Genomic DNA, 24,016 nt, shown 5'->3' with positions numbered 1-24,016 from the left:
TAATAAAAACCCACATTTATTTTCATTAAGAATTATTTAGAAGGAGCTTCCCTGGTGGCTCAGTGGTAAAGAATCTGCCTGCCAATGCAGGAGACATGGGTTTTATCCCTGATGCAGGAAGACTGACATGCCACAGAGCACTTAAGTCATATGCCACAACTATTGAGCCTGTGCTCTAAGCCTGGGAAGTGCAACTACTGAGCCCACATGCCACAACTACTGAGCCCATGTGCCACAACTACTGAAACCCTCATGCCTGAGAGCCTGTGCTCCGCAACAAGATAGCACAGTGAGACGCCTGTGCACCAGAACCGAGCGTACCCCCTGCTCTCCACAACTAGAGAAAAGCCCATGCAGCAATGAAGACCCAGCACAGCCAAAAATAATAAATAAATAAATAAAGTTAAAAAGAATTATATAGTCATACTGCTCAGTTATTGTTCAGTCACTCACTTGTGTCCGACTCTTTGCAACCGCATGGACTGTAGCACACCTGGCTTCCCTGTCCTTCACCATCTCCCAGAGTTTGCTCGAACTCATGTCCATTGAGTCAGAGATGCCATTGAACCATCTCATCCTCTGTCATCCCCTTCTCCTCGTGCCTTCAATCTTTCCCAGCACTGGGGTCTTTTCCAATGAGTCAGATCTTTACATCAGGTGGCCAAAGTATTGGAGTTTCAGCTTCAGCATCAGTCCTTCCAATGAATATTCAGGGTTGATTTCCTTTAGGATTGACTGGTTGGATCTCCTTGCAGTCCAAGGGACTCTCAAGAGTTTTCTCCAACACCATCAAAAGCATCAGTTCTTCAGCGTTCACTCTTCTTTATGATCCAACTCTCACATCCATACATGACAACTAGAAAAACCACAGCTTTGATTATACGGATCTTTGTCAGCAAAGTAATGACTCTGCTTTTTAATATGCCATCCAGGTTTATCATAGCTTTTCTGCCAAGGAGCAAGCGTCTTTTAATTTCATGGCTGCAGTCACCATCTGCAGTGATTTGGAACCCAATTCAGCTTTATGCAAAAAGTAGAAAAAAAAATCCTAGTTTGTCCAAAGAGCTTACTATTTATTTAATGAGGGAATCAGTCAGTTCAGTTTAGTCGCTCAGTCATGTCCAACTTTTTGCGACCCCATGAATCACAGCACGCCAGGTCTCCCTGTCCATCACCAACTCCCAGAGTTTTCTCAAACTCATGTCCATCAAGTCGGTGATGCCATCCAGCCATCTCATCCTCTGTCGTCCCCTTCTACTCCTGCCCCCAATCCCTCCCGCCCCCAATCCCTCCCAGCATCAGGGTCTTTTCCAATGAGTCACCTCTTTGCATCAGGTGGCCAAAGTATTGGAGTTTCAGCTTCAGCATCAGTCCTTCTAATGAATACCCAGGGCTGATCTAAAGGATGGACTGGTTGGATCTCCTTGCAGTCCAAGGGACTCTCAAGAGTCTTCTCCAACACCACAGTTCAAAAGCATCAATTCTTCGGCCCTCAGCTTTCTTCACAGTCCAACTCTCACATCCATACATGAACACTGGAAAAACCATAGCCTTGACTAGATGGACCTTTGTTGGCAAAGTGATGTCTCTGCTTTTTAATATGCTGTCTAGGTTGGTCATAACTTTCCTTCCAAGGAGTAAGTGTCTTAATTTCATGGCTGCAATCACCATCTGCAGTGATTTTGGAGCCCCTCAAAATAAAGTCTGACACTGTTTCCAATGTTCCCATCTATTTGCCATGAAGTGATTGGACCAGATGCTCCATCTTAGTTTTCTGAATGTTGAGCTTTATGAGGGAATAGACCTCCCTCCCCAAGAAAAAAAAAGTTTGTACAAGATCAAGTAAGAATTAGGATTGAGAGTAGCTCAACTACAAATTGCAATTCTTCCTCAAGTTTGGGAAGAGAGGAAACCAAAAGTAGCAGAGGCTACAAAGTAGATAGCATAGTTTCTGGCTTTCCGCTCTGAGTTTAAGGACAGGATTCCAAAGTTAGTCCCTATGTTTTATCTAGATCATGTTCTGCTGATGTGATGCCTCACTTTACTTGGCTGTATTCACTTGGCTGGGCCACAGTACTCAGATATTTGCTTAAACACCAGTATAATGTTGTATTGAACATATTTTTTAGAGGTTAACTGTTAAATCAGTAGGTCAAAAAAGCAGATAATCTACCAAAAAGTGGGTAGGCCCCACCTGAATAGTTGAAGTACTTAAAAAAAAAGACTGACATTCCCTGAGGAGGAGGGAATTCTGCCTCCAAACTACCTTTGGACTTGAATTGCAGTATAAACCTTTCTGTGGGCCTCCAGCCCAATACCCTCCTCTGCAGGTTTTGGACTTGCCAGCCTCCACAACAGTGTGGACCAGTTCCTTAAAATAAGTCTCTCTTTCTGTGTTTCTGTCTGTCTCCATCTCCCTCTGTCCACACGTGCATGCGCACACACACATACTCAGAGCCTATTGGTTCTATCTAGAGAACCCTAACCAAAGCAGATGGCTTGTCCACATTTTTGGTCTTATGTTAGTCCACAGAAGTCTGATGCTGCAAAGCCAAAGCTTAGAAATCTTAATGTAACATTTCAGATCACAGTATCGATTTCAAAGAACTTGAACGTTTGTGTGTAATAAACTATTTCTATAGAAAATTTCAGCCTTTCCTGGTGGCTCAGATGGTGAAGAATCTTCCTGCAGTGTGGGAGACCTGGGTTCCTTGCCTGGGTTGAGAAGATCCTCTGTAGAAGGGATTGGCAACCCACTCCAGTATTCTGGCCTGGAGAATTCCATGGACAGAGGAGCCTGGCAGGCTAGAGTCCATGGGATTGCAAAGAGTCAGATACACCAGAGATTAACACAAACACACACATGCATAGAAGTATTCAGAAGTGATGAGTGCTAGAGATCTGTGGGGAAAAGAAAATGTATCGAACTACATGGACCATGGTAGAAAGGATGGACTGGTGGGAAAAGTAATAGGAGGGAAGGCCTTATTACAAGATGGATTGTGTCCCCTCCCCCTAAACTCATGTTGAAGCTCTAACCCTCAGTACCTCAGAATATGACTATATTTGGAGATAGGGCCTTTAAAGATATGATTAAGTTAAAATGAGGTCATTAGGGTGGACTCTAATCCAATATGAGTGGTGTGCTTATAAGAAGAAGAAATTTGGACAGAAATATACACCAGGGGTGCACGCAGAGGAAAGACCATATGAGGATATAGCAAGAGGGCTGTGATGTACAGTTCAAGGAGAGCCTAGAAGAAATCAGTCCTGCTAACACCTTGGTCTTGTCCTTACAGACTCCAGAACCATGAGAAAATAAATTTCTGTTGTTTAAGCTACCCAGTTTGTGGTATTTTGTTATGGTAGCCCCAGCATAGGAATGCAGGCCTCAGGGGTGAACAATAAGGGCTTTTCAACTTTGCCTAGAATGGGGCATGATTCTGGTGTGTTAGACATTTCTGTTCATGCACAGGCCAAGTCAGTGGATCTCAAGAACTGCCTTGGCTGGGTTGGACTTGCTGGTCTCTGACTGGCTTAAGAGGGTTAGGCTGATTGTTGTTGTTTGCACTGAAGCAGGGAGGACACTATAAAGCTATAAAGAATCTACCGCACTGCAGAAGACCTGGGCTCAATCCCTGGGTTGGGTAGATCCCCTGGAGGAGGGCATGACAACCCACTCCAGTATTCTTGCCTGGAGAATCACCATGGACAGAGGAGCCTGATGGGCTACAGTCCACGGGGTCACAGAGTTGGACACCACTGAGCAACTAAGCACAGCACAGGGCGGGCACTCCAACACCGCTCCTAGAAGCCTTACAGCGACAGTCCTGAGTCTGCAGTGCTCCTGCCTGGGTCTTTGTCCATCTGTAACTGGAGCTCCAGAAAACTCTTGTCAGTTCAGGCCACGGGCATCTCCAACAGTCCGGGGAGTTTTTCAGCTTAATATATCTGAAGTCATTTTTCATCACCTCAAACAGAACATGTATTTATTGAAGTCTGGGTTTAAAGAGATAGATTTATAAAATTATTATTTTTAAATTTTTACTTGTTTTTGATTATGCTAGAGCTTTGTTACGGCACACGGGTTGTCTCTAGTTGCAGTGAGTGGGGGCTCCTCCTTGTTGCAATGGGCAGGCTTCTCATTGTGGTGACTTCTCTTGTTGTGGAGCAGAGGCTCTAGGCACATGGGCTTCAGTGGTTGTAGGTCGTGTGCTCAGTAGTTACGGCACATGGTTTAGTTACTCGCCAGCATGTGGGATCCACCTGCCAGGACACTGGCAGGTGGATTCTTATCTGTTATACCCACCAGGGTACTGGTATTCCCACCAGGGAAATCCTAAAATCATTTTTTTAAAGCATTACTAATTATGATATGGTATCAGATAATCATCAAAAGTGCACTAGTCAGTGATTACTGATTTGATGCTTTGCAGTTTTAATAATAATTATATAATAATGTTATTAATGTAGCTAACACTTACAATATGTTTACCATTTACCAAGGACCAGTCTGAGCTCCTTACAGATGTTAATTTAGCAGTGTTTTGATATAGACTCTCTCATTTGATCCTTGTAATAAAGCTGTAAATTAGACAAGGCATTTATTATTCCCATTTTGTAGGTGAGAGAATTGAGACTCAGAGAAGTTCAGTGATTTCCTCAAGGTCACCCGGCTTGTAAATGGCAAAGCTTGAAGCATAATGCAGTTCTTGAGATTTCTAAATTAGTGCTTTTTCTAAACCACTTCTCTGTAAATAGTCTCAAATATTTCATAAACATAATCAAGAGCTTGCAAGCATGCCTTTCTTTGCCTTCTTAGGTCCTGAACAGAGAAATATGAGAATCAGTAGGATAGGGAAAATGACATTTGCATCCCCAAAGGACTACTAACTTTGAGGCCTTGTAGGAAGGATTGGGAGTCAAGAACAGAGTCCAAGAAGCACACTGCCTTGCACACCAGAAGCTGTAGGGATAGGAGAAAAGAATGAAACTAAGCTGAAACTGAAGCAAAGGGGAATAGTAAACTGGTACAAGAACAATAAATTATAAAGTTACTTCTGAACAAATAAGAAAAACTATAAAGGGAACCAATATAACATGAAATAAAAAGACTTGGAAAACTTTATTTCACTTATTTGTTTCATTGGTAAGAAGAATTTGATTTACAGGAGGCAAAATTCATCCCTTCAAAAGTTATGCCTTTAAGAGAGAGAAGAAAGAGGATAACATATGTCTGTGCAAAATCTGAGTCTCTAACATACATCAGCATGTTCTTAACAGTATTAAGTATGTCAGTTTCTATACTCAAGTTTCATTCATAGCTATAGCAAAAGAGCCTCGTGAGGGAAGAGTTTAAAGCTAGATTGGACAGAGCAAGAAATGGTTAAAGAACACTTGTTAAATCTAGTTAACTTCATCTGCCCTCCCTTAAGTCATAACTCCTGAGCAAATTCAAGATTGCTATTGCAGTCAAAGGGCAGTTGAGTAATCAGAGCTACATCTTACTGTTTTCAAAAATTAAAAAATATTATCATAACACCTTTTGGTGATTTCAGTATCTGGGGTAGGATAGACTCTACCCTTCCCATAAAGATACTTAGGAAGCAAAGTAGCAATACTGCTACTTGATTAAGTGATTAAGGCTTGAGACAGAAAAAAAAAAAAAACAACAAAGACAGGGAGAAACTTTTCTGATTATCGTCACTTGATAATTACTAGTATTTTCCATAATCTAAGCAACTCGGCTGTCTAAGAAACAAAATCCAGCTGAAACTGAACTTTCAAAAGTTTTCCTTCTACATTTTTTAAGACCCAGAGCAGGATCTCTGTCATACTCAAGTCCCTCCTGGATGTCTGGAAAAAATCTTAAGAGTCCGGGAGACATTCCAAAATATGCACAGTGACCATTGCCACAGGCGTGAACTTCTTAATGCATTTTGCAGAAATCTCCGCCACGATGAAATTGATTACTGTCTGAAAGGATTTTTTTTTTCCTTTTTTAAAATAGCAAGCAGTGAGAGTATGCCTTTTAATATTTTATTACATCCTTAAGTATCTCATGTGGACTGAAAATGACTGGAGAAAGCTGCTGCTCTGAGTTTAATATACAGTATCCAGTGTAAATGCTTTTTTTTTTTTTTTAATTGATAGGTTTAGGTGAATGGAAAAAGAAAAAACTCTAGGATTTGTGAAGACTACACAACCCAAGTTGTATATTGATTGCTAAAACTTGAGTTTCTGTCTAGCTCTCCTGCTGCAGATACAGAAATAAGGTCAAAGAATAAATGTGAAGAAATGGCTTTTCAAGGAACAGGTGGAAATTGAAAAGAAAATGGAACCTGGAGTTTTGTGAGTCTGTCTCATAAGGATAGTATTTATGAGGATGGAGGAGGGAGTGGGAAGGCTTATTGTAATGTCTTTTACATAATCAGGATTGAATGGTTCAAGTTCTTTAATGCTATCTATTCAATGCAGTGAAGCAAAAGCGTGAATTTGTAGTTGACAAGCAGTAATTTGGGTTTTCTTCACCTAATGCAAATAATGGCAGCAGAACTGTCGTAAGGCTTCTGTAGTCATGTAGACAATGTCTGATGAATCAAGAGAAGGGAAAGTGCAGGGAAGATACTGGAATCATAATAAAGAACGGACAAAAGGCACATCAATTATGAGATTTCTAATTCTTGTTTTCATGGCAGTTTCCATATGCTTGTGAGAAACTGTGAGGTTGCTCTTTCTCTGGTATCAGTCATAGCTTAGCCAGACAGCAAACTAGGGCTAGTCACTGCTGCTGGAAGATTTCCTTTTGACAATGATTCATGTGAGCCAGTTGTCAGAAGTTTTGAAGTTCTTAAATAGAAGCTGATTTATGTCTTTTACTGTCATGCAGTCACTGAAAATATTTCATATGATATAAAATAGCTTTGCAGAAAGATTAATCTACTCCCTATCTGTGAACAAGGCTTTACTCAGAATTCATCTGGTCATTCATGGACATCACATTTTCTGAGTGTTTCATGTGTATGTGTGATGGAATTCTTATACTTATGGACACAGTTTACCATAGGAGGAGGTGTGAGATGCTATTTAAGAAGCCCAAATTTTATTTTATATTGTCAGAAGAGACTAAAAAGGCAGCAAAAAATTACACATTTTACTTGTTGTCTTAGAATTTATTTATTAACATCACAGACTGATTTTAGTACATAAGAAGGGCAAATAATTCTAATCCAGGCTGAATACACAATTCCAGAAATAGGAGAGATAAAGAGTAGAAGGCCTTTAGATCAGTACTGAAGAGGAAAGAATTTACTTCTTTATATCTTACCTGTACCCTTCCATATGAAATCATAACCTTTTATCCTTGGAACAAACCTTGAAGATCATATAGTCAAGCATTTTTTTTGATAGATCAAGGAAATTAAGGTCTAGAAAGGTTAATTAGCTTAGCTGCCTCAGGTCAAATACCCACTTGAAGAAAGAAAATCTGAATTTCAAGAAATGTGTTTGCAGCCTGACAAGTCCAGGATTCATTCTTCTCTTTCCACACACTGTCCCCTGCACCCAACTTTTCCCCCTGAATGAGAAGAGAGCAGCAGCAGTATCGCCATCATCATCATCATCCAGGCAGGGCAGTGTCAACTTTTAGAGGAAGCCCCTTGCGCATGAACTGACTATACTTCAGGCCAACAGAGCTAGAAATGACAGGCTAGCCTTGCTTCACTCTTTATCTGCCTCAGAAATTACTTTTGGAGAAAACACTTTGACATGGTGAATTCAAAAGCATTCATTACTAGAGGAGGTTACAAGAACAGTGGCATTTGAGGTGCCGATAAGGTTGTTTCCCGATCTGGTGCTGGTTGTATGGGAACATTCAATTTGTGAAAATTCTGCGAGTTATGCATTTCTGGATACTTCAACAAAAAGTTTAAAAATTTTGTGGGACAACTAAAATTCATTGTTAAGGAAAGCATGTTGGCATCAAAGAAATTAAATATCACTGGAAATTATTGTATACATATTTTAAAAATTTTAAATAAAAAGTTCGACAAATATAGTCATCATTATTTGGAATGACCAGTGTTTTTATTGTAAAGCAAATTTATTTTTTCAGGTACAAACTTTCTTTGGATGCTGGATCTTTCCTTCATAATGTGTAAGTGCTTTAAAAAAGTCATTTAAAAATAAAAATCTATTTGATGCTTACCATATCTTCTCACTATGAGAATTATTCTCAGTTATAGCTATAATATTATTCTAGTGATTTTACTACTGTCATTAACAAAGAAATGTTTCTATACATATACAGATGTATATGTGTACACACACACACACAACACAAATAATTGAAATGTGGTAAATATACCACTAAAGCTGCACTGGACATAATTGAATCTTATAGCATTTTAATTACTGTATACTATAGTTAATATCCTACAGATATGAAAAATGGCCAGGGACATGCAGGAAGGTGAATTTTAAAGTGAATGCATGACAGTGTAGATGTAGAGAAATTGCTGAGTAAATTTAGAACTTATTAATTATTGAAATTCATCAATATAAAAGAGAAAATAAAAGAATACCTGAAATCAGTATATTTGGTCTTCTTTTCTATTTCCAGCTTCCAGTGGAGGGCATATTAATCAGAAAAAGGACCAAATAGATAAAAATGCACAAAGGAGACCTATGGCATAAAGTGGTAGAGTAATCAGTTCCTACCTAATAAAGATTCACCTATGTTGAAAGGAATGAAACGCTATTAAGAAATCGATGCCAATTTCATAAACAATATGCAAATGTTTTTATGTTTCAAATGTAGCTACTTTGCGGATATCAAGTAATTAGTACATTTAAATTGATCCTATGTGCTGGTGATATGAGTAGGCTCTTTTAGTTGTAATTCTTTCCAAGCTGATTAGGCAGGGACATTTCTACCCCAGTTTTGAGTGGCAGCTTGTATCCTGTTGGCTTTTGTGCTCAGCCACTAAGTCACATCCGACTCTCCCTGACCCTGACCCCATGGACTGCAGTGCGCTAGGCTCCCCTGTCCATGGAATCCTCCAGGCAAGAATACTGGAGTGGGGTTCCATTTCCTTCTGGTTTTTAGACCATGTTAAATAACAATGCTATCTGGAAATGCTGGCATCTGGTAACTTTTCAAGTGCAAACTTAAATTCTTGATTACAGTGGTTTGTTCATTTGCCTCCGTGTCTATATGCACAGGTCTCTACATGCATCAGATAAATTATACTTACTGGAAGGTAGAATGATTTCTGATTGTACCTGAAACCAAAGGGGAAGACATAGAGAATTTTCTGATCTCCATTCTTTATTAAGTGTGTGTTTTTTAGATTAAGAAGCAATCCAAAAGTTAAAAATCTGGAACACTTAAGTTTACCAGAGCAAGGAATTCCCTGGTGGTCCACTGGTTAGCACTTTGCACTTCTTACTGCCAAGGGCGCAGGTTCAATCCTTAGTCGGGAACTAAATTCCCTCAAGTTGCACAGCATGGCATATATATATATATATATTGGATTCTAGAGTTCTGCCATAGTATTTATTTACAGAGGTAGTCCTTATACTGTCTGTCACAGAAGTACATAGAGTATATAATATGGAATACAAGCACAGATGACTGTATTGGTTTGCTCATTTAGTGAGGATTGTAAGAGTTTCATGTACAAATATATCTGGGGGAAAAATATTCACTCTGCTTATCAAAGGATATTAAAATGAGGCAGTGAGCAAAATTTGGAAGATTGACAAATGAACTGGGCTTCCCAGGTGGTGACAGTGGTAAAGAGCCCACCTGCTAGTGCAATGGGGAATTCTTGCCTGGAGAATCCCATTAACTGACCGCCTGGTGGGCTACAGTCCATGGGGTTGCAAGAGTCGTACACGACTAGCAACTAAACCACCACCAACAAATGAACTAAATAAAACCAAATGGGATAGAATAACTGCTAAAATAATAGAATGCTTTAAGAAGGATAAAATTGAACATTTCCCCCTTCAAATTGTATATATCCACCAGTGGGACTTGATAGTTGGTCATGTTTTCTTAATGGAAACTAGAGCTTAATCCTTATGACCTTTTGTGACACAGGGCCTGGGTGACTGTCTCATCAGAAACCTAGCCATAGAACCACTGTGAGAATGCCTGTGACTTAATTCTAGTTTTGAAAAGCATTGACTGTTATAAATCCCAAAGAATTATAAAACCTTGAGCCTTTTTTCTCCTAAAATACCTGATAATTCAATTGGTAATTTACACTTAATACTATAGAGAAAAAAAAAAAGAAGAAACAAGATCAGCACATAAAATTGCAAGCATAAATATACTTTGCAACTCTGTGTTAAAGAAGTCAAAGAATCATAGGAGGCCCTAAGAAAAATTAAGAAATTTAGCCATTTAGTTGTAAAATAAGATTCAGAATTCTAGACCTTATCCAAATATAATCTCTTGAGTATCAACATGTTGGGAAATCATATTCCAGAATGGCTTCTCCATTCAAAGACATAATTCCCTGGGAAGATTCATGTGTATTTTATGCGATTTGGCCCTAAAAATGTTTTTTTTTTGAGCTTTTAGAGTCAACTACATGATAGAATTTGATGTACGTTGATGCCCTTATCAGTATTTATCTCAGATATGTTCTGTTGTAGCTGTGATTATGTAGTAGTATTTATCTGAGGCATTGATCTGCTTATTCCTGAAAAATCCCAATCTTCTTCCCACCCCAGTTTTAAAAAGCAAGGCAAAAATCTGGCTTCCTCATTGGTAATGGATGCTTGAGTCAGGATCAGACAAAAGACATCAACTCATCAGATTACATCTGGAGCCACAAATTTATCTTGTTTGTCTCCAAGTTCAAAAGGTTAAAATGATTCATAGATACTCTGAGCCAAATTAAAGAAAAATTATTAATTCTTTTCAAATGTTTCTTATAAATGTGATTTAACTCTTTGGGCAAATGTAACATACTTTTCACCTCTGTGATCACCAGTTTCTTTAGAGAAGAAATACAGGAAACAATATATATATATATATATATATATATATATATATATATGTATGTACACAACACATATTTGTGTGTGTGTGTATTTTTCTTTTTTTAATTTCATGTGCCAACCATACAAAACAATTGTTGGATATTCCTGTGAACTTGGTTAATGCTCAGATTTCAAGTCCAGCATAAGCTAAGTTTTTCACTTAAATATTTCCCTCTGCAGTTAGATATATTCCTAGATATCACCCTAAAAATGGATTCTTAACATTAAAATTTCATTTCACTATTAGGAAGTCATAATTTAATTTTTTCACTAAATCCTTTCCAAGCTTCACAAGAATATCACTTTATTAATTAAAGTGACACAGCTATGATTATTTGTTCCAATGGAAATAGTCTTTCTTAGAAAAAAAAAGTTCTGTTTAGAATTACAGCCTACAAGCAGTGTCACCCGTACCGTGATGCTTATAGACGTTCTGACTTTGTCTTCTTGCATCTATTCTTGTAACATCTAGTTGGCTGCTGCCACCCTTTCTTATAGGAACTGCAGTGCTAGGGGGCTATTTTCAGAAGTCCAAAGTCAATATGGTGGTTAGGAAGCCATGTGTTAGGTGTAGTTAGGACCTGTCAACCAACTATGCTTTGTTTGGTGTAGAAGTGAGTGAAGATTCAACAGGACAAAGCTTTAAATGTGCTAGAGGCCTCTTTTCCATTAGAGGTGTGTTGCCTGGTTGAATTTTGGCTTCACACTTTCCTCCTTCTCACTGCCTCTTTTTATACCACTTGTTTATTTTGTTTACATTCATTCATTATTCTTCTTCTCCTGACTAACTTTGTTTCTGAAAATTCAACTCTTATTTTAGAAAACACTGTATACCAGGCAGTGTTCTATTTCCCCCATGGTTTTTCCCCTACAACCTATCAACCAAACTTTATTCTGTACTTGACTTCTCCTTGGGATAAAGACTGAAAGAGACAAAACTTTTCGAAGAAATGTATGAGGTGGTCGTGGGGGAATCACGTTTGGAAACATACACAGACTTTATGTCTTCATTTTTTTTTAATCATGTTTTATACTAGAATGGTCAACTGTGTATTTCCTGAATTATTATAAGCTAGTCTAATAGTGATAATATTTCATTTCAGAATATTTTTGATAATCAAGTAGGGAAAATTTCTAGAGTATTTTTATTATGGACAGATTATGGACTATAATGATAACATCTGGTCATCTGAAATGATTCCTGTATGTTTGAGACATCAGAGGTATCCTTTAACTTGTAAAATTTTTTTCTTTTCTAGAGACATAGTGACTGTGGCATACCATTACAGAGAGATACTTTAGTGAGCAATCAAGTAGGAGAGTAAAAGGAGGATAGTAACATATTAAATCAGACTCTTAAGAAAAGCAATTAATAAGAAAATAGCCTTGTAGCTCAATCAGGTAAATGGAGAGACTGATCAAAACTAGTTAATTGGATGGTTTGGGTTTGTATTAAGTATATGATGAGTTATTTTTAATGTTAGAGAACTATGCATCTTGTTACTCTAGGAAGACTAAAATTAATCTGAGTAAAGGTAAGAACTGAGCAATTGATGTAACATGTGGGTTCATTGTAACAAGCTAAAGAAGATAAATTTTGGCATATTTTTGTTGAGAAAACCTGATTTGCACCTAACGTGAAATTATTTATAATCTTTATATATCCCACTTCTTATGACTGTTCATATATTTTACTATGGAAACACTTATGTGTGGGTTTTGAAACATATGATATATACACGATATCACCTTTGTAAGTTTTGAAAAAAATAAGAATTCTGAACTTCAGGTAAGGAATTAGAAACTTTTGTATAATTATCAACCATCAGGGAATTATCAACTGAAAGGAGAAAAGTACCTGAGCTGGAAGCTCCTCTCTAACAAGCGGAGTCAGTAGCTCATGTGTAAAATGGTTAAATCAAGAAGTAAAAAACATGCATATTATGTAGGGTTATGAACCAGATGATTTAGATGGAAATTCAAATAAATTTCCCTTTGAAGTGGAGGGGGTTGGAATGAGAGACTTGCTTCTCATCACGTGCTCTTTAGTATTCTTTGAACTGTTAGCACATGCATACATTATTTAGGTTTTAACAAGTTAATCATTTCAACAAGCTTGCTCTGAGTTTGTACAACTTGTTAGGCACTGTATCTCAAAATGTAAAAATTAAATCCTTCAAGAATTCTAATATGCAAACTAGAATATAAACAAAGAAACATAATACAAAAAAGGAAGTGATAATATAGCTATACAGAGAATAGAGTGACTATAGTTTCTAGAAATATGAGAGATTGTAAATAGACAGAAACAACTGTGTGTGTCTATTTGTATATGAAGGTGATGGGCCTGGTGAACTGTGGGTAAGAGAAGAGGGAAATCAGACAGAATTATCACAGTGAAGACTTGTTAGAACCCAAAGTTCTCAATCGAAGAGAGGTAAGAGGGAGATGGAGATGGGGGAGAAGATATGGAAAAATTTACAATGGCGAGCACTTTTCCATGCTTCCCTGTAGCCAGGATAGACCAACCTGCCCTTAGTTTAGATCTCTCTTCCCTAGCAAAGAGGAAACTGATTCAGATAGTTTGTTGTTTTTGTTTTCCTGGGCAGGGGTGGGGGGGGCGGTGAAAGTCAAGGAGAGAAAGGTGTATTTTATGTAGGAAATCTATGTCCTAATTTTACTCTCAAAATAGAAAAACCCTAAGATATAAGCAAGGAAAATTTTCAAGAAACAGTATAAAGTTAACTTTTTCTAGATTGCAAACTAAATGGATGATGTAAGTGAAACATGGCTCATCTGACCAGGATCCTAAAGTAGGCAAGCTAACTAAATCTCACAGGTAGTCTTTAAGGGCAGCCCTAAACCCAGAATTCATTGCACTAATCCAGCTTAAATATTTTAAGGGTGTGAACAAATAAGATGAGGTCACTGATGAGAAAGAGTTGCTTCTGTACCCATATTGGTAGCTGTAGCAGCTGTGATATCTCTTCAAACACCCAGATTATAGGTTAAATCCTCAAGTTGAGCCTTTGAGTTTTAGAACTAAATAGAAAAATTTTTGAAATATCAGGCTTTTGATACAGCAGAAAGGATGGCAAAGGAGTTGTATACAAAATGATTACAATGGGGAGTGATCAGATACCTTGTCAGTAAATACAAGACACAAAGACTTAATTTAAAGAATGGAGAATGAGGACAACCCTCCAAAGAGAGCTCAACAAAAAATGCTTCAAGTCCATATAGAGTTAAGAGTGCACATGGGAATGGCAGTGGGGCCTCTGACAGGTGGCAGGGGATGTAAGTTGACAGATGAGCTTTACGTTTCTTGTAAACTTTGTCTTTATCAGCGTTCACAGAAGCGGATGGGAAGGGAACAGATGTCAGAAACAGCAGTGCTTCTCAGGGAAGATTAAATGGTAGAGGAAATGGAGATCACGTTACCAAATAAGACAAGAAGGGAAATCTGTGTCTCTAAAGGGCACTGGATAGAATGACCAGGTGGAACGTGAATCTGAAGTTTGAGGAGATATCTTACTATCATAGTAAGCGTCAGGCTATCACAGGGTATACCACAATCACAAGGTTGGCATTCCATTAATTAATGATGGTTATGGGTGGTTCCTTCATTTGTTAATAAAATAGAGCCATAGGGGATAAGAAAACTAAATTATTTCTTTTCATTGAAATATAATTGATTTATAATGTGTGTTAGTTTTTGGTTTACAGCAAAGTAATTCAGTGCTATATTTATTAGTTTTTGGTTTACAGCAAAGTAATTCAGTGCTATATTTATTTTTTCTCATTCTCTTCCATTATGATTTATTATAGGATATTGATTATAGTTTCCTATGCTATACAGTAGGACTTTGTTGTTTATTTATTTCATATATAGTAGTTTATATCTGCTAATCCCAAACTCCTAATTTATCCTTTCCCATCCCCTTTTCCCCTTTAGTAACCCCCCATACCATAGAAAAGTTGGTTTTTTATGTCTGTAAGTCTGTTTCTATTTTGTAAATAAGGTCATTTCTATCATACTTATTTTAAATTCCACATATAAGTGACATCATATATTTTTCTTTCTCTTTTGGACTTACTTCACTTAGTATGGTAATCTCTAGATCCATCCATGTTGCTGAAAATGGCATTAAGGAAAATTTTAATTTATATATATATTAAAATTTTGAAATGGAGATATATCTCCATTTCAGAATTGGTGGGAAATTGAAAGTATTGTTGCCATGTGTCAGAAAGAACTAGAATTTAGGAAGATTTGGGATTGAGAGTGGATTGGATCACAACATGTTACTTTCCAGTCATTTTTCCCCCTTCTCAATGCACTTCCTTTCTGTCCCTTTATTTCTTCCTCTCTTTCCTACTGGGACATGTGGAAATGAGAACTGCCATATGGGAAGTCACAAGCAGTATTCAAAGAGAGAAAATTTACTATTAAGGAAATTACCTACATTGTTATTTTATGAGTATATATTCACTAAGGAGACATAATTAGATTTCTGGCCCATATATTGAAGATCTTCTCAACTAAAGGAACTTGAGACTGGAATTTAAAATACTGACCTCTAGTTCTAGCTTACTTCTATTTAGCACTGTGACTTCAGGCAAGTCACATGACCTCTTTGGCTGTTAGTTTCTTCATCTGTAGAGAGAAACCTGAGATAATGTCAGTAATGAATGTTCTTGATGGATTGAATACCAGAGTCTAAGTGGTGATTCTAGTTAAAGCAAGTGGCATTCACTGTAATAACAGCAAGGGAAAGGGTGGCTGCAAGAAACAGAAAATTACCTTGATGAAGGAGTTCCTACATTTTTTATCCATTCATTCTACTATTTCTAATTAAACATTACTGTGGTTTTTCTATGCCTGGATATATTTTCTTCAAGATATCCACATTCCTCATTCCCTTGCCTCCTTTAGGTCTTCACTTAATGGAGTTTATCATCTCATGAAGCTTTTCTTCTTCCATATTTAAAATTGTGCATGTATACACAAACATGCATACACCACACACACACACACACACACACACACACACACTTTCTTTGGAATTCCCTATTTCCCATTTTATGCTTTATTTTTCTTCCTAACACTGCTCATTTTCTAATATTCTAAAAATGCTCTTGTTTATTTTATTTATATACCCACTGGAAAGTAAGAGAAAGACAAGGAATCTGTTTTGTTCAATGCTGTGTATTTAACATGTAAAACAGAGCTTTTCACTTCAGACCCTCACTGATGTTAAATTCTTGATTATCAAAGTGGCTGAGGGATTCTAGAATGGTTGTGAGTATATTGTTGAAATAGGAATGGATAGGGAGACTAGGAAAGTCAAGAGTGATAATGGATCCATGACTGTAATTTTTAATGTGTTTCGAGCAACAGGATCTTTGCTTCAGATGAAAAGTTATGTAAGGGCTCTTGTTTAAAAAAAGTTAAAAAGTAAACACAGACCTAGTCTGAGTGAAGCAGGTGAAAGGAATATGGCTTAGCCTGCTTTTCTCCTGAAATCTCAAGGTGGTCCCTGAAGAGTCTCTGCACAGATTTTCTCAAATTTACCTAATTTCAAAAATCACTGGGTTACTTTTTTAGAATAGGAAGGAATGAGAGTATAGCAGGAAGTCAATAAAGGAGAAGAAGTTTATATCAAGAAAGTGACAATTGGTAACAGAGAAGTGCAAGGATTTAAGAGGCTGAGCAGAGATAGGTTAGCAAAAGGTCAGTGGGGTCTAGTGAGTGAAGTATTTTTAATGGTTGTCAGTCACTTGTACTTGTCTCCCACATGAGAAAGAAAAATTGGATCTTGGTTTGGGTTGAGAATCAGATATGTTTAAAAAGAGAAAAACAAAGCCATATTTAGGGGTTTGTTTTGTTGAATTTTATTACTGACAATGACGCCAAAGAACCAACATACAACCACTTGAACTAAATAGAATGCTAACAGAGAGTTCTAAACGTTCAAACATGTAATGGAAAAAAAAATTCCATTGGTCAAAAATCTCAGAAGAAACATAATTCACTCATTCATTAACCAGTAAACAAACAAAATCTAGAAAAAGAGGTATTCATATCCTTGTTTTTTCATGTTAAGTATAAATTTCCTTTTCTATCAGTAGATCATAATCAAATTATCTAAGTTGTGCAACCTCTCCAGACACACCTGCAAGTTTCACTGTATACTCATTCTTTTGTGAAGGAAAAGGACTTGTGGACACATGGGGAGAAGGAGATGAATTGAGAGAATAAATATCTAAATATATACATTACCATATGGAAAATTAGATGGGCAGTGGAAATTTGCTATATGACACAGGGAACTCAATTTCAGTGCTCTGTGTTAGCCTAGAAGGGCGGGATGGGATGGGAGGTGGGAGGCAGGGGACACATGTGTACCTATGGCTGATTTGTGGCTTCCCTGGTAGCTCAGGCGGTAAAGAATCCACCTGCAATATGAGAGACCCAGGTTCAATCCCTGGGTCAGGAAGAACTCCAGGAGAAGGGAATGGCAACCCACTCCAGTATTCTTGCCTGGAAAATTCTATGGACAGAGAAGCCTGGCGGCTACAGTCCATGGGGTCACAAAGAGTTGCACAGGACTGAGTGACTAACACTCTAACTTTGACTTGATGACTGATTTATGTTGATATATGACAGAAACCAACACAATATTATAAAGCAATTATCCTCCAATTAAAAAATAAATAAAAAATTTAAATTCCTGTATATCCTTTAACTTTTTATCCATTAATCCTTACAGTTCTTTGCATTCATTAAAATCTAAATTTCTGCTGAGAACATCACATCCTCAAAACAGTATCAAATAGAGAATTCCCTTTTTCCCATTGTACTAGCTCTTCTTGCATGTCTCAGACTCCTCAGCATCAAAATATCCAAAATGAAACTCATGACCCCACTGAACCCATAACTTACCTCCATTTATTATTCCCTATCTAGTGACATCACTTCCATGTTCAATCTTTTGCTCAATCCCGCTTAATCTTCTAAATAGTTTTTCAAATATAGATATACTTCCTTCTACTCTCCAACTTTAGTCCAAGCTAATGTTGTCTTCTTCCTTGACTCTCGTAATAGCTTCTAACCTGTTCTACAGTCTATTTCTTGTAGACATTCTCTAGATTCTTGGAAGTCTGCTCTAGGTGTCGCTTCATCAATCACCTCTTTGCTGTTTTCACTGCCATTATATCTTTCCATCACCTTTTTATATGGGCCATTGGAGCATCTAGCTTCCCAGTTCCTGTCTCAACTTTTAGTGTCTGTCTTCTTCTGTTTACACTATATTCTAAAACCAGTGCAATCTTTATAGAGCATGCATGTTTCCCAACTACCCTATTGCTTGTTGAATTAGTGTGTGTGAGTGCTAAGTCACTTCCATCGTGGCCAACTCTTTGCAACCTTATGGAGTGTAGCCCGCCAGGCTCTTCTGTCTATGGAGTTCTCCAGGCAAGAATACTGGAATGGGTTGCCATTCCTTCCTCCAGGGAATCTTCCAACCCTATTACTTTAGCATTCTCTTCTCCAGATGTCTGTCAAAATCCTGTCCCCACTCAAGACTCTTGAAGCTTTTTCTCACCTCCCTTTAGCCTGATGAGGCAGATCTGTCCTTTGAACTCTCATAGACATGATATTCCCTCTTACCATAGACCATAGACTTTCCTGAGAGCAGAGTTCTACATTTATAGCCCCAATCTTGTACTGTCTCTTACATATGGTAAATACTAAATACATTTAGTTAATTTTAGCACATTTTGAATAGATTTTAGACTTTGAATCTGAGAAAATAGCTAAATTACTTTATTTATTTTAGTATTCTGGAGTTCCACAGTAATCAAATGGAAGCCTTCTTGCATATGAAAGCATGGCTTCACTCTATTTGTTTCATTTCAAAGTGAGTCAGGTCCTTTTACCACCAGAGAGGAAAAAAAGGGGATTAAGCTGAAATTAATGTTTTGATGAAGATGAGGCAGATGGTAAATTGACCTGAGGGAAGCAAAAATAAAAATCAACTTGCCACATGTTAGCAACAGAAACTCTTCATGATTGATGTTCAGTGACTTGGAAATTCTCTTCAGGGCAAAATGCATTTTCATTGCTTACTCACATACATTCTGAAGCATAGATTAATTTCAAAACAAGAACTTAAAGCTATGAGGAACCTCAGACATCAGCTTAGTTTGTGGTTTTCAAACTTTTCTCTCTCCTTTCTTGTTTTCAAGCATTGGAACCCTTTATTCAATCAAAATCTTCTGTGAAATCCCATTATATGAAATAAATAAAAATAGAGTTGTTTTGGTTAAATCAGGGTTGAAGACCAGGATCCAGCCCTCTTGCCTCCGGCCTTTCCAATTTCCATGGTGGCTCCCAAAGCACATCCAAAGAAGTCCAGGAATTCTGGTGATCTACATTTAAAAACAAAGGAACAGGTCTCACCTTTCATTCCTTACTAGAGGAGACAGGTTCTGAGAGATTACATGACATGACCAGAATTACAGTATTGGGCTGTGTTGGAACCAGGACTAGAACTTGGTTTCTTGCCACCCAATCCAGTGTTTTTCTCCTATTTCACCATGCTGTTTTCTTTAGTAGCACATACCTCCATTGAGTCATCTCACTTTAGTCTTTATTTTTCCCAGTGGCAGCATATTTGAACAAAAAGTTCTGAAGTTTTGCTTTGAGTGTTTCGATAACTTCTACTCAACATGTTAACTAGCAACTATTATCAAATGATCATGTTACCATATTTTCCTATAAAAATGCATTAATAAGTTGGTAGCATGTTGACAGGCAATCCTAAGTATTCTGTCACATCCCAGCCTTCAGGGGAACTTGAGATAAGAAAGGTAAATAGGGTAAATAACTAATAATTCAATTTTGAGGCCAGAATAAAAGGATTAAAAAGAGGGGAATATATAGGGCTTTTAAAATAACAAAGGGAACTTAGAAAAGGCTTTATTAACTCCACATTTCCCAAAATGAAAAACACTTCAATCAAAAATTTGGTTTTATTGTAATAAGAACATCTAACATGAAATCTACCCTTTTAATAAATTTTAAGTGTATACCAGTATTGTAAACATAAAATGTTGTACAGCAGATCTCTAGAAATTATCTTGCATAATTAGAACTTCATGCCTGTTCATTAGCAATTTCCCTTTTCTCCCACCCACTAGACCCTGGCAGCTACCGTTCTATTCTCCCATTTTTTTAGTTTGACTGTTTTCCATACTTTATATAAGTGGATCCAGCAATCCCAATTGTGGATATTATCCAAAAGAACTGAAGTCAAGATTTCAAAGAGATCATTGCAGCACTATTCACAATAGCCAAGTTGTGGAAACAACCTAAGTATCCATCAATGATGAATGGATAAAAAATGGGGTATATGCATACAATAGAATATTGTTCAGCCTTAAAAAGAAGGAAATGTTGCAATGTGCAACAATATAGATGAACCCTGAAGACATTATGCTAATTGAAATAAGCCAGATGCAGAAGGACAGGTGTGGTATGAGTCCACTTAGATGGTCAAAATACTGTAAGAACTTTGCATTGACAAAGTTTAAGAATAGAGAGTTTTAAAAATTCAACATCCCACCTTCTAGGAAAAAAACTGCTATTAATCCTTCTTTTAGATACCTCTCTTTTGAATGTAAATGCATGAATTTATAGAATTTAATATAAATATACTATGCATGCTGCTCTATAACTTAGTTCTCTCAGTCAAGAAAAATCTTGGTGCTCTTTCTACTGAATACAGATATGTCAATTTATTTCATGGTCATGCAGTGTTCTTTTGTGTGGGTTTATCAACCATACTCTGCTCACTTTTAAACTGTAATGATAATAGTACCTACTTTATGATATTGTTAGGTGGATTAAATTACTAAATATATGATAAAATGCTTAGAACAATAAGCGCACAATAACTGGTAGCTGTTATTAGTATGTACCATGATTTTTTAGTTAGTCCCCGGTTGATGGACACCTCAGTTTTTCAACAATAAGAAAGCAAATATCATTTCATATATGTACACTGTGCAAGTACTTTTTTGGCTTGATTCCAAAAATAGAGTTACTGGGTCAAAACAGAGATACATTTAAAACTTTGGCATTTTCACATTGCATTAATCATTCCAACCAAGGGTATTTAAAATATCTGTTTCAGAAAGGGATATTATCAGTCTGATATGTAAATATTTACGCACATGTAGTTTTAATATGCATTTCTTTGATCAATAGTGAAGCTTGGTGTCTTATATTTTATTGACCACTTGTCTTTTGTCATCTGAGAAGTGCTAAAACTATCCTTGACCACTTTTCTGTTAGTGTTGGTTTGTTCTTTTAAACAGTTTTTTGAAGCTCTCTGAATATTAATTTTTAGTCATATGTATTCCCAATACCTTTTCTCAAATTGTCATCTGTTTTTCAGTTTTGTCTGTTATTTTGTCATGAAGAAATATTTCATATCCATGAGACATTTTATAGTTTCAAGTTTTATGTCACATATCAAAAGTTGGGTGTTTTTGTTTTTCACTCCACTCTTACCAGAATTATCTGTACTCTTGAACTTTAAGTTGTGGGAGGGAGGGCGGAAGTCAATTCTTCTAAAGTCTGATTTGTAATGTCACCTTTATCACAAAGTAAATTCTCAGATATATTTCACCCTTCTATGTTCTTTTCTATTCAGCTAATCTGCCAGTAGACTTTTATAATGGTCATAGGATGTTTATCACTAATTTTTATATTAAATTTTAATGTTTGAAGGGTGGTTACTTCTGTTACATTTGTTATGTTTTAGAAATTTCCTGACGACTCTCAACTGTTTCTTCTGCCAAATGAAATTTAGAATCATTTTGTCAAGTTAACTCACAAAATTATATTGAAAAATTTCTCTTAAGATTACATTATAGGTATTTAATTTTAGGGGAATTTGCAACTTTAAATATTAGAGTTTTCTATGCAAGATCTGTTCCTCATTTTATGCACTGCACATTAGCTGTTAGGTTTATTCTCAGATTTTCCTAGTGGATACCCTAGATAGGTATAATTCATTTAATTATTGATTTGCAGTACCATCTGACACATTGAGCCTGCAGTGTGAATATAAATTTTTAAAAAACTTTCATCAAACTTTTAATGTTTGAAAATCCTGAGTTATAGGATAAAGAAAAGAAGTTTATTAATGCTAGTAGAAACAATATTATTTTGTGAATAAAAATATAAACATAAAAATTTCTGTTGACAGTTGTCATCAAGGACCACTCCTTTTGCCATTTCCATTACAGAGGACAATTTTTCCAAACAGCTCAAACATCTCTCACCTACATACAGTTTTGATTTAAAAAACAAACAAACAACAACAAAATTTGTTTGGCCAAGATTTCACTATAAATTATTTGAAGAGTTAGGTTTTCATTATTTTCCTAGTCTTATCTAATGAAGAAACACAACTCAAGTCCTTGAATATGCAGACTCACTAGGGTTAAAATTAAATACTCTAAATTCAGCCAAACAATCATTATGCTTAATTCCCATTCATCTAACTAACAATTATTGAGACCTATTATGGACAAAGTTAGAAGTAGAAACAGTTCTCTACTCCACAAAGACTCATTATCTAGTAAGAATGACAGAGATGAAACAAGTAATTGAAATACTTGTTCTGAACAATTAAACCTGATAAAATCAGTAAGATCAAATGACAATTAAAAAGCCAATGAATACTGTATATGTGTGTGTACATGCATGCATGCATTAGTAGCACTTATTTGTAATGAATAGCACACCTAGGCCGAAATAGGCCTGACTAAAGGCAGGTTTCTGTAAGGTGTAACTGTTAAGTCTTTCTTTCACTCTACATACAAAATGTTGTCAATAACAATCAGATTAGGTCCACCCTATTTTTAAGATCTAATTCTAGCAATAACTTTTAGAATTTTAAAACTCAGATGTTTAATTTAAAAATATGTGGAGAATGATTGAGTTCATGGTACAAAATAAGAACTATATCCTTTTTATTGCATACATATAGATAGATACATATCTATCTATATATATGTGTTACCATAAAGTAGAGTATAATAAAATAGACACACTCACACACACAGATTGGGGTTCTTATGTAAGCTTCCAGCATCTCCTCACTAAGAAACTGGCTCGGAGAATGCTGCTTTCATTGTCCAAGTTGTGCTGATTCTTCTCTGTATGTGCCAGCGTTCTCATCCTGTGCTGATCTGTGCTAGGACATCACATACTTGTATAAGTTCACTACCTATGTACAGAAAATGCTCATCTTTTGCTTTTGTGCATGTTTAAAGCTCCATTTCACGTATTTCTGAATCTTGTTTCATTGTTTGCTTCCCTCTCTGGTGTGGTCAGAGCTATGCGCCTGTTTAACTGGTCACGCTGGAGATGGCTCTGCCGTGTCGTGATGTTTCATGCTTGGCCTCCATTCTGAGAGCAGCATGTCTGCTAACCTCTGCCCACTATGAAAATGAGCTGGAGTTTTTGCTTTTAGCTTGGATGCTCTTGCTTTGCATCCAAGCTAAAAAAATTGCCTTTTATCCATTGGACAAGATTGTGCATGTGATAACATGCCTATGGAATTCCATTGAATTATAGACCTCTTTTCCTCACCACAGCAGGAGTTCATGGTATTACTGTCTACCCCAGTTGATTTTTGAGAATTTGACTAAAGCTATGTTCCTTCCACTTCCTCCCCACATTTTTTGTGCATTTACAAAAGTTTGCATAGTATTTCAGGGAATTGATCACCTGGTAGGGAATCTCCAGCACTCTAGTGCTCTCTTGTTTCCAAGAAAGGACGCTTTGTTTAACAACTTCGCATCCACTCTCATGTAGGACACATGATATTTGAAAAGTAGAAAAAAAATATGTACTAATAGAATGCTTTAATAAAGTTAGAAT

The 24,016-nt window shown here is 36.7% G+C and overlaps 1 protein-coding gene across 7 annotated transcripts in view; it reads left to right on the top strand.

The window, feature by feature from the left end:
- DNM3 (dynamin 3) overlaps positions 1-24,016 on the top strand; it is a 609,645-nt gene that overhangs the window by 399,862 nt on the left and 185,767 nt on the right. The window lies entirely within an intron of this gene.

Source organism: Odocoileus virginianus, chromosome 11 (genome assembly GCF_023699985.2).
Source record: "Odocoileus virginianus isolate 20LAN1187 ecotype Illinois chromosome 11, Ovbor_1.2, whole genome shotgun sequence".
Taxonomy (NCBI): domain Eukaryota; kingdom Metazoa; phylum Chordata; class Mammalia; order Artiodactyla; family Cervidae; genus Odocoileus; species Odocoileus virginianus.
This window is presented reverse-complemented; position numbering and strand designations above follow the sequence as displayed.